The sequence below is a fragment of the Triturus cristatus genome, chromosome 4_1 (genome assembly GCF_964204655.1).
Source record: "Triturus cristatus chromosome 4_1, aTriCri1.1, whole genome shotgun sequence".
Lineage (NCBI taxonomy): Eukaryota > Metazoa > Chordata > Amphibia > Caudata > Salamandridae > Triturus > Triturus cristatus.
Window position 1 is genome coordinate 220,913,549 of NC_140585.1, and position 12,668 is coordinate 220,926,216.

Genomic DNA, 12,668 nt, shown 5'->3' on the forward strand with positions numbered 1-12,668 from the left:
GGCCCCCTCTCTGGGGCCCTTTCAACTAAAATCACCCCCACACTCACCGGGACACTGTACGCGCTGCTCCGGTGTCTCCGGTGACGTCGCGCTGACTCGCTGTCTCCTCTCCCTGGGGCCGGGACTTCCTGTCTCCGCCCTGCGTGCTGATGACGCGGCGGTCAGAGTCCCGGTTGCCAGGCAACCCTCCGGCGGCGGTGAGGAACTTCTCCTGTTCCCTTTACTGAAGCGCGGGGTGGGCTCCCGCCTTCAGGTAAACAAATACGACCGTGGCTCCTCGTCTCGGGGCACACACAGCGGGGTAGGCACCCGCGAGGGAGGCGATACGGGGTGGGCACCCGTATATGAAATAATAAAATGAGCGGGGTAGGCACCCGCCACCGAGGGCCACAATGCGGGGTGGGCACCCGCCTTAAATCCGGCAAAAGCGTGGGAATCCCTACGTCGGGGTTCCCTCCTTGATTATCGTAGCGCCGTGCTACGGGCTCCAATGAAGGCGCCTTTCAGGGAAAGCGCTTCTTGATGCTGGGGGCCCAAATAAAGCGCTCCTAGCGCTATCAGTCCAGTAAAAGCGCTGCCAGGCGCTTAGGGATACAATTAAAGCGCTCCCAGCGCTTAGAGGAGGATAAGAACAAAAGTCCAGCAAAGTTCTCCCCTGCATACAGCAAGGCAGGGGTGGGGGGGGGGCAGCAGCAACAGCCCCCCTCAGGCAGGATCCTGGCAGAGAACAACTTGTAAGGGGACACAGCCCCATTTTTATATACCTTTTCCCTTTGTTCTTGGTACAGGGTGAGGGGGAAAACCAGTCGCAGCTGGTTGGGGAGCACCCTTGATGTGCTCAGCCCCTCACTCTATTCACTGGCAGGGCTAGGGTCATCAGTCGCACCACAGGGGGCGGAGCCAGCATTGTGTGGGGAAAGCCCTGCCCTATTCAGGTTCAAGGTGCACTCCTCCCCAGCCATCCGCATGCTAATCTCACACTCACCACTGGGGCAGACCCACCCAGACCCCTGGAGCCAGGCTCACCAGCCAGCTCCAGCCAATCACACGCCAGACACCTTTTACACTAATATGCCAACTCCTAGAAGTGGCACTTCCGCAGATGACATAATCACGCATCATGCATCATTGCGAAGTATTCGATCACACGAGTTTGCACATACCAAACTCGAGCCTGCACACCCCACGCATCAGGAAGTACCAGGGACACATACATTCCCCATGCATTCCTATGGGAGGGCAGGCCTATCTTACCACATGGACTCAGAGTGCGCACGCACTTTACTCTGGGACACAGGGAAAGTACGCAGAAACCAAAAATCACTACCACCAGGTCACCAATAAAAGCAAAAAGTTCAGGGGTGAACCTGCCAGAAGGGCCAAGTCCAACACAACCCCCTTCCAGCCAAAACGCAGGGCAGACCAATCACCACTGTGATGGACTTCCCTGCTTGGGGCGATAGAACACGGACGCGGGCCCGCAACTGCAGGGACACCCTCCGGTTCTACGCCACGGTGAACCCATGGAATTCCTTCTAAAACCACTGTCCGGACCAACTGGGCTACCCCACTGGTACTCCCAAGCTGTCTGCGGCGAAGACCAGGCCCTAGGCCACCCAGGTGCCACCGGTCCTTGCCTAATCACAGAGTGGGGGGTAGTAACCCCTGGCACATAGCGGCCATTCTCCACTCTTCCTGTCTGCAAGACAGGACTAGACTGCCACTGGTTCTCCAGCCTAGGGTCTACACCCTCAGGCGGACCAGGAGTCTCAGGGAAGGCTCTCCTCCCCCTACCTCTTCTCCTAGGGTTCCTCTTCCTCTGGCGAGGGGTACACCTAGAACGCCATTCCAACCCAGGGTTTAACCCCTTAGGTTGCACCGGGGTCAGAGGTGGGCTCTCCCACCCGCTGCACCCCCTTCCAGAGCCCTGCTCCATACAAACTGGGGCGGTACCTCTGGAAGAAGAACCGGTCGGGACACTGGTTACAGACGTCCCCCCCCTTCAGGTCAGGCTGATCCTGAACCTGGCCTCCGGCCTAGAACCTTTGGTGGAATAATCGCCTGGCACTCCAGGACTTCTGGGGATTTACAATCCATCCCCCTGAGGCTCACAAACGACACATATGTCGAGTGACTGTCTGTCTGGCGCTGATCTCCCGTCCCCTGTCCACCTGACAGTGCGCAGAGATCCCCCAGAACAGAAGTGGTGTCACCATGGTCACTACACGGGATCCTAGCCCAACTGGGTAGTCCCTGACCCACTGGCTCTTCCACTGGGGAGCTCATCCCCCAATCACTCCTCACGCTGGACTCCTGTACCCTCCCTACCGGAGCGGCACTGCCAGACTCTAGAACCACAGGAGCCCTGTTTATAGGCGCTCCAGGTTCTCTAATCACTAGGAGATCTTCCTCAAATGGACTAACAGGACAGCCTAGGTCCCCAACTTGGTGTTCCCTCATGAAACCATCCAAGTCCTGAGGCAGGGTTTCGGGCGTCTGGGGACCCTTGGTCACCCCCTCACTCCTGCTCCACTGAGCCAGGCAGTGAGCCCCTACACCCTCCTCGCTATCCTGGGACCTAGCTGGGCTACACTGAGCCTCCTCCACCACGCTGGGCTGGAGGATCTCTGACCCACTATTGTTGGAATCACTCACTAATGACTCTAGAGAACCTCTAGCACTTTCCCAGCGCTCTGCTTCCTCTGCAAGTTCCCATGGACAAAAAGAGCCATACCTCAACAGGTGTTGGCGCAACCCTGGTGAACAACTACTGAGCATCTGCTCTTTGATAACCAGACTATACAGGGCGGTATAACTGCGTTCCGGGCTAAGCGCCACCCAATCGAACAGTGCATCATCACATTCCCCCAAAAACTCCTCCCAAGAATGGTGAGACAGCTTCCTACTGCCCCTGAACTTCAACCTATAATCCTCCTCTCGGAAACAAGGTACCACACTCGGGGAACTGGGAATGGGAGACTCTGTACTGCACTCTATATCGCTGCCACCACTGGACTCCACCCTCACTGGGGAATCCAGAAAACTACCCCTGCGCTCAGGGGACAGGGAAAGGGATGAGGGGCTGCCTCCTACGTTGGACCCAGCATGGGACTCCCTACCTACGGGGTCCTCACTCTCTACTGGCGTCCAGGTACTGTCATCTTCTTCTGAATCTTCATGGCTCCCCACAGACCCACCACCCTCCAGGTGTGAGGCCCGGGCCCTTTCTCTACTGAGCTCAAGATCCCTTTGATCTTTAACCCACTGGATCATGTGGTCCCTAAGTTCATACAGAGTGTCTGACTCTCTCACCCCTATGCCTCTCTCTCTACAGAACCTTTCCAACTCCTGCATACTGTACCAAACTAGCTCACTGATATCAAAAGCAGGCTCCATTCTGGCAGACGTTCTGGTGAAAAGATTACACAGGGATCTTAGGGGTCTGAGCTTAACACAGGAGTACACAATTCACAAAAAGGGTTCAGCAAGCTCTCTATCCCAGAGAACTCACACTCACTTGCCTAGTGCCACACACCATTCATCCACACACAACCCTCCCCTCGGACTGGTAAGGCAGTTTCTACCACCCCTGATTCCTCAACCTGACCACAAGTGACACAGGTACCAACTCTGGGCGCAGGGCAGGGAACAAATGTACTGGACACTATTATGCTGCCACCACTGGATCCCACCCTCTGGTGAATCCAGAAAACACAATGCACTTAGGGGGATGATCTACCCTCCCGAGCTAGGGACACCTAACTCACAGTGCACAAAAAACACATTTCCACAGAAATGACAAAAACAAACTTAGCACAATAATCCCTATTCCATGTGATTATCTAAATGCAGAGTTTTGTAGTGCGGCCAGTTGCTGCTGCGGTACAGCGCAAACGCAAGTCCAAATCCCACCGCTGATCACCAATGTTAGAAATGGGATTTCTGGTAGGCTAGGGCTTGCGCCAAATCCAGGCAGAAACCACCACTCTAGTCAGGGCTGGGGAGTTACACGCCAAAGATAACCCCTGCTCACCCCCTTGGTAGCTTGGCACGAGCAGACAGGCTTATCCCGGAGGCAATGTGTAAAGCGTTTGCACGCGCACCCAGCAACAACACCCAAGGCCCACCACAAGGGAAACTCCACACAAGGTATTATATAAAAATAGCCTTTGTATTACCAAACACATTAGATAAAAACACACACTTTACAATGTGCCAACAGGCACGGGCAGAATTTACAAGGGTTTATATGTACAGGGGACAGGGCCACATGGACCACTGTCAGGGATTAGCACTTTTAGAACTTAGCACGTAGAACATAGGATATAAAATTACTTTAGCACAAAATAACACATATAGCACACAACCAGTAACTACTGGTAATAGGTAAGTATCACCTACGCAACCCTAACCACCGTAGGAGAATATCGCGCAGGGAACCAGGACCTCACTAGTACCACCTGTACTAGGAGAGAAAACAACCACCTAAGTATCACAATACCTGTAGGGGTAAAAGCACATTACACATGACGCATAAAAGCACATTCAGAGGTGTAAACACAAGGCACATGACACATAAAAACACATTCAGAGTTGCAGGTTAGGAACAATAGCGCAAAAACTCACATTAGCCACCACCTGTGGCAGTCCCTAGGCCAACTGGCCTTGTTGGGGCTAGGACGCCCTGTGTCCCAGTAAGGTCAGGGGAAGACGGCGCAGGAGGCGCAGTCCAAAACGCAGAGTCAGGGCAAGACTGCGCACGCAGTCAGCGCAAAGCGCAACGGGCCCCCAACCTAAACGTTGCAGCTGCCCACTAAGTGCTGGGCAGCTGGGGAAAGGGGCGTGGGCACCACTGTGCCCTTCCACACAAATCTGTCGCACTGGGAGCCTCTCTGGGCTCTAAAACAATAATGCCCCCGTAACGTTGGAGTCCCTCTGGACTCGGAGCCAGGTGCCGACGTTGGAGTCCCGCTCGGGGGACTCGAAATCGCCCAAAAGAAATGCCCCCTGGGAGCCTTCTAGGCTCCTAAAGCATGCGCCTGTGTGGAGCCTCGTGGGCTCTGAAAACAAACATGTCCCCGTATGTTGGAGCCTTCGTGGGCTCTGTTAACAATATGCCCCCGTGGAGCCTTCGTGGCTCTCAATGATAATGCTCCTGCAGTTAGAGTGGCCCTGGCGGGCCGAGCAGCAGGACAAGCACGGGGCGCTGCAGAGGAGGTGGGGGCCCCCTCTCTGGGGCCCTTTCAACTAAAATCACCCCCACACTCATCGGGACACTGTACGCGCTGCTCCGGTGTCTCCGGTGACGTCGCGCTGACTCGCTGTCTCCTCTCCCTGGGGCCGGGACTTCCTGCCTCCGCCCTGCATGCTGATGACGTGGCGGTCTGAGTCCCGGTTGCCAGGCAACCCTCCGGCGGCAGTGAGGAACTTCTCCTGTTCCCTTTACTGAAGCGCGGGGTGGGCTCCCGCCTTCAGGTAAACAAATACGACCGTGGCTCCTCGTCTCGGGGCACACACAGCGGGGTAGGCACCCGCGAGGGAGGCGATACGGGGTGGGCACCCGTATATGAAATAATAAAATAAGCGGGGTAGGCACCCGCCACCGAGGGCCACAATGCGGGGTGGGCACCCGCCTTAAATCCGGCAAAAGCGGGGGAATCCCTACGTCGGGGTTCCCTCCTTGATTATCGTAGCGCCGTGCTACGGGCTCCAATGAAGGCGCCTTTCAGGGAAAGCGCTTCTTGATGCTGGGGGCCCAAATAAAGCGCTCCTAGCGCTATCAGTCCAGTAAAAGCGCTGCCAGGCGCTTAGGGATACAATTAAGGCGCTCCCAGCGCTTAGAGGAGGATAAGAACAAAAGTCCAGCAAAGTTCTCCCCTGCATAGAGCAAGGCAGGGGTGGGGGGGGGGCAAGGCTGGACCCAGAGCCAGCTCACTGGGCCTCCAGGCAGGGAGGTAGTCCAAGTGGCGGTCCTCTGGTCCAGCAGCAGCAGCAACAGCCCCCCTCAGGCAGGATCCTGGCAGAGAACAACTTGTAAGGGGACACAGCCCCATTTTTATACACCTTTTCCCTTTGTTCTTGGTACAGGGTGAGGGGGAAAACCAGTCGCTGCTGGTTGGGGAGCACCCTTGATGTGCTCAGCCCCTCACTCTATTCACTGGCAGGGCTAGGGTCATCAGTCGCACCACAGGGGGCGGAGCCAGCATTGTGTGGGGAAAGCCCTGCCCTATTCAGGTCCAAGGTGCACTCCTCCCCAGCCATCCGCATGCTAATCTCACACTCACCACTGGGGCAGACCCACCCAGACTCCTGGAGCCAGGCTCACCAGCCAGCTCCAGCCAATCACACGCCAGACACCTTTTACACTAATATGCCAACTCCTAGAAGTGGCACTTCCGCACATGACATAATCACGCATCATACATCATTGCGAAGCATTCGATCACACGAGTCCGCACATACCAAACTCGAGCCTGCACACCCCACGCATCAGGAACTACCAGGGACACATACATTCCCGATGCATCCTATGGGAGGGCAGGCCTATCTCACCACATGCACTCAGAGTGGGCACGCACTTTACTCTGGGACACAGGGAAAGTGCGCAGAAACCAAAAATCACTACCACCAGGTCACCAATAAAAGCAAAAAGTTCAGGGGTGAACCTGCCAGAAGGGCCAAGTCCAACACTCTCTGATCAGGAATTACATCTTAAAATTATATTTAAGTAATTCCCAATGATAACCTATGAGAGGATTAGGCCTGACAGTAGTGAAAAACAAAACAGACAGTTTGTCATTACCAGGACATGCTAAACATAAAAGTACAAGTCCCACCTTTTACTTACATAGCACCCTGCCCTTAGGGATACCTTAAGCCTGCCTTAGGGGTGACTAATATGTTATAAAAGGGGAGTTTTAGGCTTGCAATTAGTTTTAAATGCCAATTTGAAGTGGCAGTAAACTGCACACACAGGCACTGCAGTGGCAGGCTAGAGACAGGGTTGAAAGGCTACTTCTGTAGTTGGCACAATCAGTGCTGCACCTCAGTAGTAGCATTTTACTTACAGGCCCTGGGTAAAAGGTATACCACCTTACAAGGGACTTACAAGTAAAATAAATATGTCAATCAGGTGAGCACCAATTACATACATGTTTAGAGGAGAGTGCACATTTACTTTTGCACTGGATAGCTGTGGTAAAGAGCTCAGAGTCCTAAATCCAACAAAAAGAAAGTCAGAAAATAGGAGGAGTAAGGCAAAACGTTTTGGATGACCCTTTAGAGAGGGCCATTTTCATTCAATGATGATTGTAGAAATATTTTGTATTCAAAAGCAGTAGTGTCACAGTTACTACCAGAGTAATGCAACTTTATATCAAAGAAGCGTAAATACAGAAAGCCTAGTCATTAAAATGGAAACATGCAGAGAGCCTATGCAACTTTTTTGACATAAGGCTACTGGAAAACTAATAAAAAACATTCCACTGAATGAGAGAAATTATAGTTGAAGCAGTAATTAAAGCTAATGACATGAGCAGTATCTGTGCCACATTTATTGCCAAGGACAGAGATAGTGCCTATTTCTGTATATTTATGCCAAAATACACAAGATACTAATTGGAGGAGCATTTGAGGTTAGTAATCTCAGTTGAAACTCTCAAACATTTTAAAGGTCACTATTTCATATCTTCTTCCTAGTTTGTGAAGAGTCCGTATTTTGGGCAGGGGTTTACTCCAAATGATTGAAGGAAATTTCGGACCACTTGTATGCAGGAGTTTGGGTATTTTTTTGTGTTAGACCTGACCCTCTATGTGCAGGGTCACCCCCAAACCCGTTCCCTTTTACTTTCCACTTGTTTCTAAATTAGTTTTTGTCGGCCTTAAGACCTTGTGCAATTTACCACTGATAAGTGCTAAGTTTCTTATACTCACTCCCCTAAAAATGGTTTGTTGGCAGATACCTAATTGCATATTCAATTTGCTTGTAAGTTCCTTGTATAGTGGTATACCATATACCAAAGGCCTGTATATTAAATGCTACTAGTGAGCTTACAGCACTTATTGTGCCACACACCTAAGTACCACTTCAAAACATATCCGCGGTCTGCCACAGAAGCCTGAACGCAGTTGTACACTGCCATGATGACTTAGCATTAAAATCCCCTTGCCAAACATCAAACTCCCATTTTATTGCATATAATACACCCCTAACATAGGTCCTAGGCAGCCCATAGGGCACAGTGCTGTGTAATTAAAAGGTTGGACATGTACCTTTAAGTTTTACATGTCCTGATACTGAAAAACTCTTACATTTGTTTTACACTACTGTGAGGCCTACCCCTCCCATCGGATGTCATTGGGGTTCCTTATTACATTTTATATGCTGCAATTCCTAATTGGGAGCAAGTAGCTATTTCATTTTTGGTACTAATGACATTGTAATGCTAAACCCTCTTTAATAGTAAAGGTGTATTTTCCATTGCAATTTTGAAAGTGCCAACTTTGGAATGTTCGCATTTTCGCGCCCTTGGCCATTTGTACCTGCTGTCTATCTTGGGTCACATGGATGGGAATCAATGATAGTTAGAATTTGTGGATTCCTCCGAGACAGTCTGACAATTGAGGAATTCAGTGTGCCTCAATCATCTGTCTTATGGCAGGATAGGAGGAGGCAGAACTGAGAACAACCCCTCTTATAACTAAATAGCCTGTGCACTACCTCTACAAAAAGGGCCTAACAGCCCTGCAAGATTCCAGGAGCCAACTTGAGGCCATGGCAGGGCAGTCGGGAAAATCCATGCCCTTTAAAGAATCTTTCTAGAAGCTTCTTCCACCTTCCAGAAGAAGGGCACTAGAGTATAAAAATAGAATCTTCAAACCCCCTCTTCAGTACAATTCTGGCCCTGTTAATACTCTGCCAGGAAGAAGGATTGCCATGGTGATGGAAGGACTGCCACTCTGTTGAACTGCTGACCTGCTGTTGCATTGCTGTGTTGCTACCTTTCTGCCCTGCTGCCCTCTTGCCCGGGGAAGGAGAACTGGACCTTCAACTTAATCTTGACCCCAGGGCATCCAAAGTGACTCCAAGGGATAGTCTGCTGGCCTCCTGGTCTGAGCCCCAGGGTCATAAAGGGCCCCCCAACATCTAGCACCAGCACATGGATGCAGCTGACATGAGTTCCTGACCCTCAATAGGTGCCCCTCAGGTCCCCGACACTTAGTGTGGCTATGACAGCTGACATCAAGCTTTTGGGTCCTTCGTGACTGTGAACCGGCCCATTTGCACCAGGACCTTGCCACTCACACCGCGGTTCAGTGTGAAACTCCATCAGCCTGGCTTTTCACACTGCATCATCCACTGCTTGTGGGGACTTACAACGCAAAGCTCCAGCATCACACGCTTGTGATGCCTGGCCTGATCTTTGCGCTACTTGGTAGCCTCCCACAACACTCTCCCTTCTCCTTGCAGCCCCCTCCAATGTGAACAGGACTCTTGGCATGGACTTTGAGAAGGTAAACTTTAGCCAGCCTAACCTGGTGACTGTATCTGACCTGCAATCCATTGCAATTGGCCTGAAAGTGTGATTTTGACTTAGTCCAGCACAACCAGATATCCCGATTTGTTTTCTTTTTGGCTCTCCTTTCGCTAAATTCTTTGAAAATTAATATCTCCGGTTGGACTAATTGGATTTTTTATGTTTTGGTGTCTAATAATTTATTGCAATGTACCCTATTTTTCTAAATTGGTTTGGGCTTTTTCTTGTGTTGTGTTTTCACTTTATTACTTTAATGCTTTACATATTGCTTCCAAGTTAAGCCTGACTGCTTTTTGTGCCAAGTTACCCAGGGTTAAGCACAAGTTAATCTATGAATTTTTATGGTTCACCCTGCAAGGGATTGTGGCTGTTTCTTGACCAGGGGTCACAACCCAGTCAGCCAACAACCTAATTTCCAACGGTTTTCCTAATAAATTAAATATATAAAGAAATAAAAGCCTTGAAGTCACATGAATAGCTATTTCCCATCATGTTCTCAGCTAGATTCCCAAAAGTCAACAATGTGAATCTATTCTAGTGTGGATAGAAGAAGACATGGAAGTACTGTATTCTGCAGTGTACAAAGTTTACTATCTTTCTCATATAATTGAGGAGCTTCAAGAATATTGATAGCATGGCAATCCCACAGAATTCAACAACCTTTGATAACTTTCTTTCTTGTTTGCTCTACTATTGTTTTACTTACTGATAATCAGGTTATTTCTCTACTAGAGGTATAGTTTTTCAAGGTTTTATGGCAACTTTAAACACATCTAAGAAATTTGGAACATCACAAGAGACCACAGAAGTTGCAGGAGCGAGTGGTGCTCAGAACGTACACACACAATCTCACATTTTCAAAGCCAGAAATGGCCAGCAGGCACACAGTTAAAATGGGTGCTGTGGGTGTGCAAAGAAATATTTATCTGCCAATACAGCTGTATAGGCATTGCTGAAATTTATATTGAGACATCATCTAGGAGTGTGTCTATGTATGAAGTACTAAAATGTGCAACATACTCTTTATACACAAGTTAGAAGGGGATATGGTGTGAATTCTCTCATGCACATTTATGTCATGACAGGGTGCCCTGCTTCCCCTTCAGTAGTATGATTCTATTACCTGGTTTTTAATGGCAATCCAGTATATATCAATGACTCTTTTATGATATTTCTTTCTCAAACCAAACAGTGTGGTTTGATTTATACTTAAAAAGTGTGTTAAGTCGAGTAAAATAAACCCTTTATATAATTTGGTAATACTTTTTTTTTTAATTCTCAAATTTACATACAATACGAATTGAAAGACTTAAAAAGAGAATATTTATAATCCTAATAAAATCTGACATAGGAGAAAATGCATGCCAAAATTCCTGAACACAGCTGTGACAATTAGAATAATTAATTTCAACAGGTAAAATACATGAAGGGACGACTTGCCCCAACATTACTCACCATTTCACAATCTACAAATGCATCCTCCTCAGTTCCAAACCAGGCTTCCTCAAATTCTGAAACAAAGTTATTATCTTGCATTTTCTGTGATATATATAGCAAAGGAATCATACAGAAATTGTGAAGGGACAATTTTATTTCTTAATGACATACCTCGTTTTTGGCAGTACTAACATTTAACTGACATTATTTACGTAATCTAAAAAAATTATTTTACCTAATATAGATCAGCAAACATGCAATCAACTATTATTTGAATAATTTAAATACCTAAAATTAGAATTACACACACATCAAAGTACAATCACAATGTCACAAAGAATAATAATGCTAATGCAGTTCAAAGCTGGCCACCAATGTGTGTACCTCCTTGTGTGTGCACAGGGGTCTAGCTTTCAGCGGTTTTCGAACAACTTTAATACAAAAACCATTTCAAGATGGCCACTTGTGTATGTGGATCTGTGCATGCTAAAAGCAGCCATATTTTAATAGATTTTGTTATTAAGTTTTACAAAAACCTTTCCAAAACAAATAAGAAAAGCCAAAAGGTTTGTAGCCAACATCAGATCTATTGGCTTTGTGATTGCTCTCTTGTTTGTTTCTGCTACTGGTGGCTGATGGCATAGTTGATTAGGAATGTAAAGCTAGCTAGTGAGTTCCAGTTGCTCTGCTTCTAAGACTATTTATTTATTAAATACGTGGAGTGTCGAGAATTTGTCTTAGGTGATCGCGACCCACTTCCACATCTGGTGCATGTCGCTAATTAATGGAGCCACTATTTGGGACGGGTTTTGAGAAATATAGCCTATAGACTTAAAGTAACAGGACCTACCACTTAGCTACAACAATGTTTGGACTCAGAGCTCAGAGTGTTAGTAAAGGGCATAAGAGTTTTTGTTTTCTTTGTGAATCCTAATCCTACGTGTTGTATCAAGTTTTGTGTGTAATGAAGTACTTCTTTTCAAACAAATAAAAGCACTGATGCAACACACGTGTATTAGGGAGCACTGATGGTGCTGTGCTGTTTTTGGAGCGTCTAGCACACAATACCTCCTTGAATAAGGTCAGGACTCTCCAATACCCAGAGAGATAAATATTAAAGGGAAGTTTGGGACCAGACGTGGTGTGTGGTGGAGGTGCCCCCACATGATTATCAGATGTTAAAAGCCTCAAAGCCAAAGGGGGAGATACAGGTACCTTGTATTCAGCAAAGTAACCTTGAGGTGGGTGTGTGCTGCAGTATTTATGTTAGTGGAAGCACAGTCAATGCCAAAACTAACTTTAGCAATTCTGATGCAGATTGTGCGGAGATTGCCACCTGATTTACAAGGGGGAACATGACAAGTATTACAATACTGTTTCCACAACTTTCTCACTGAAAACAACAACAAATTGTTACTTTCTTGCTACTGTTCTTTGTTTTCAAATGTATTTTTTGACAAAGTTGCTATCTCTAATCTAAATTTTAGCTTTGGAGAAATCTAAGAATTATGGAACACCAGATGATGGAAACCCGATTGACATGAGAATTTTATATACAAAGTATCAGATTTTCAGGACTACATTGGCCAGCCATACCACAGGTAAAATGCATGCTTGGGGTGTGCAAATAAGAACTTGATAACCTTGTTTTACTTCAACTCATGCCTAGATATCATACTGCAAATCCTTTTGTTT

At 48.1% G+C, this 12,668-nt stretch overlaps 1 long non-coding RNA gene across 1 annotated transcript in view; it reads right to left on the reverse strand.

The window, feature by feature from the left end:
- LOC146854121 (uncharacterized) overlaps window positions 1–12,668 on the reverse strand; it is a 169,896-nt gene that overhangs the window by 61,380 nt on the left and 95,848 nt on the right. The window contains exon 4 of the long non-coding RNA XR_014980736.1: window positions 10,992–11,047. This is a non-coding gene — a long non-coding RNA (uncharacterized LOC146854121). The remainder of the gene's footprint in view (window positions 1–10,991; window positions 11,048–12,668) is intronic.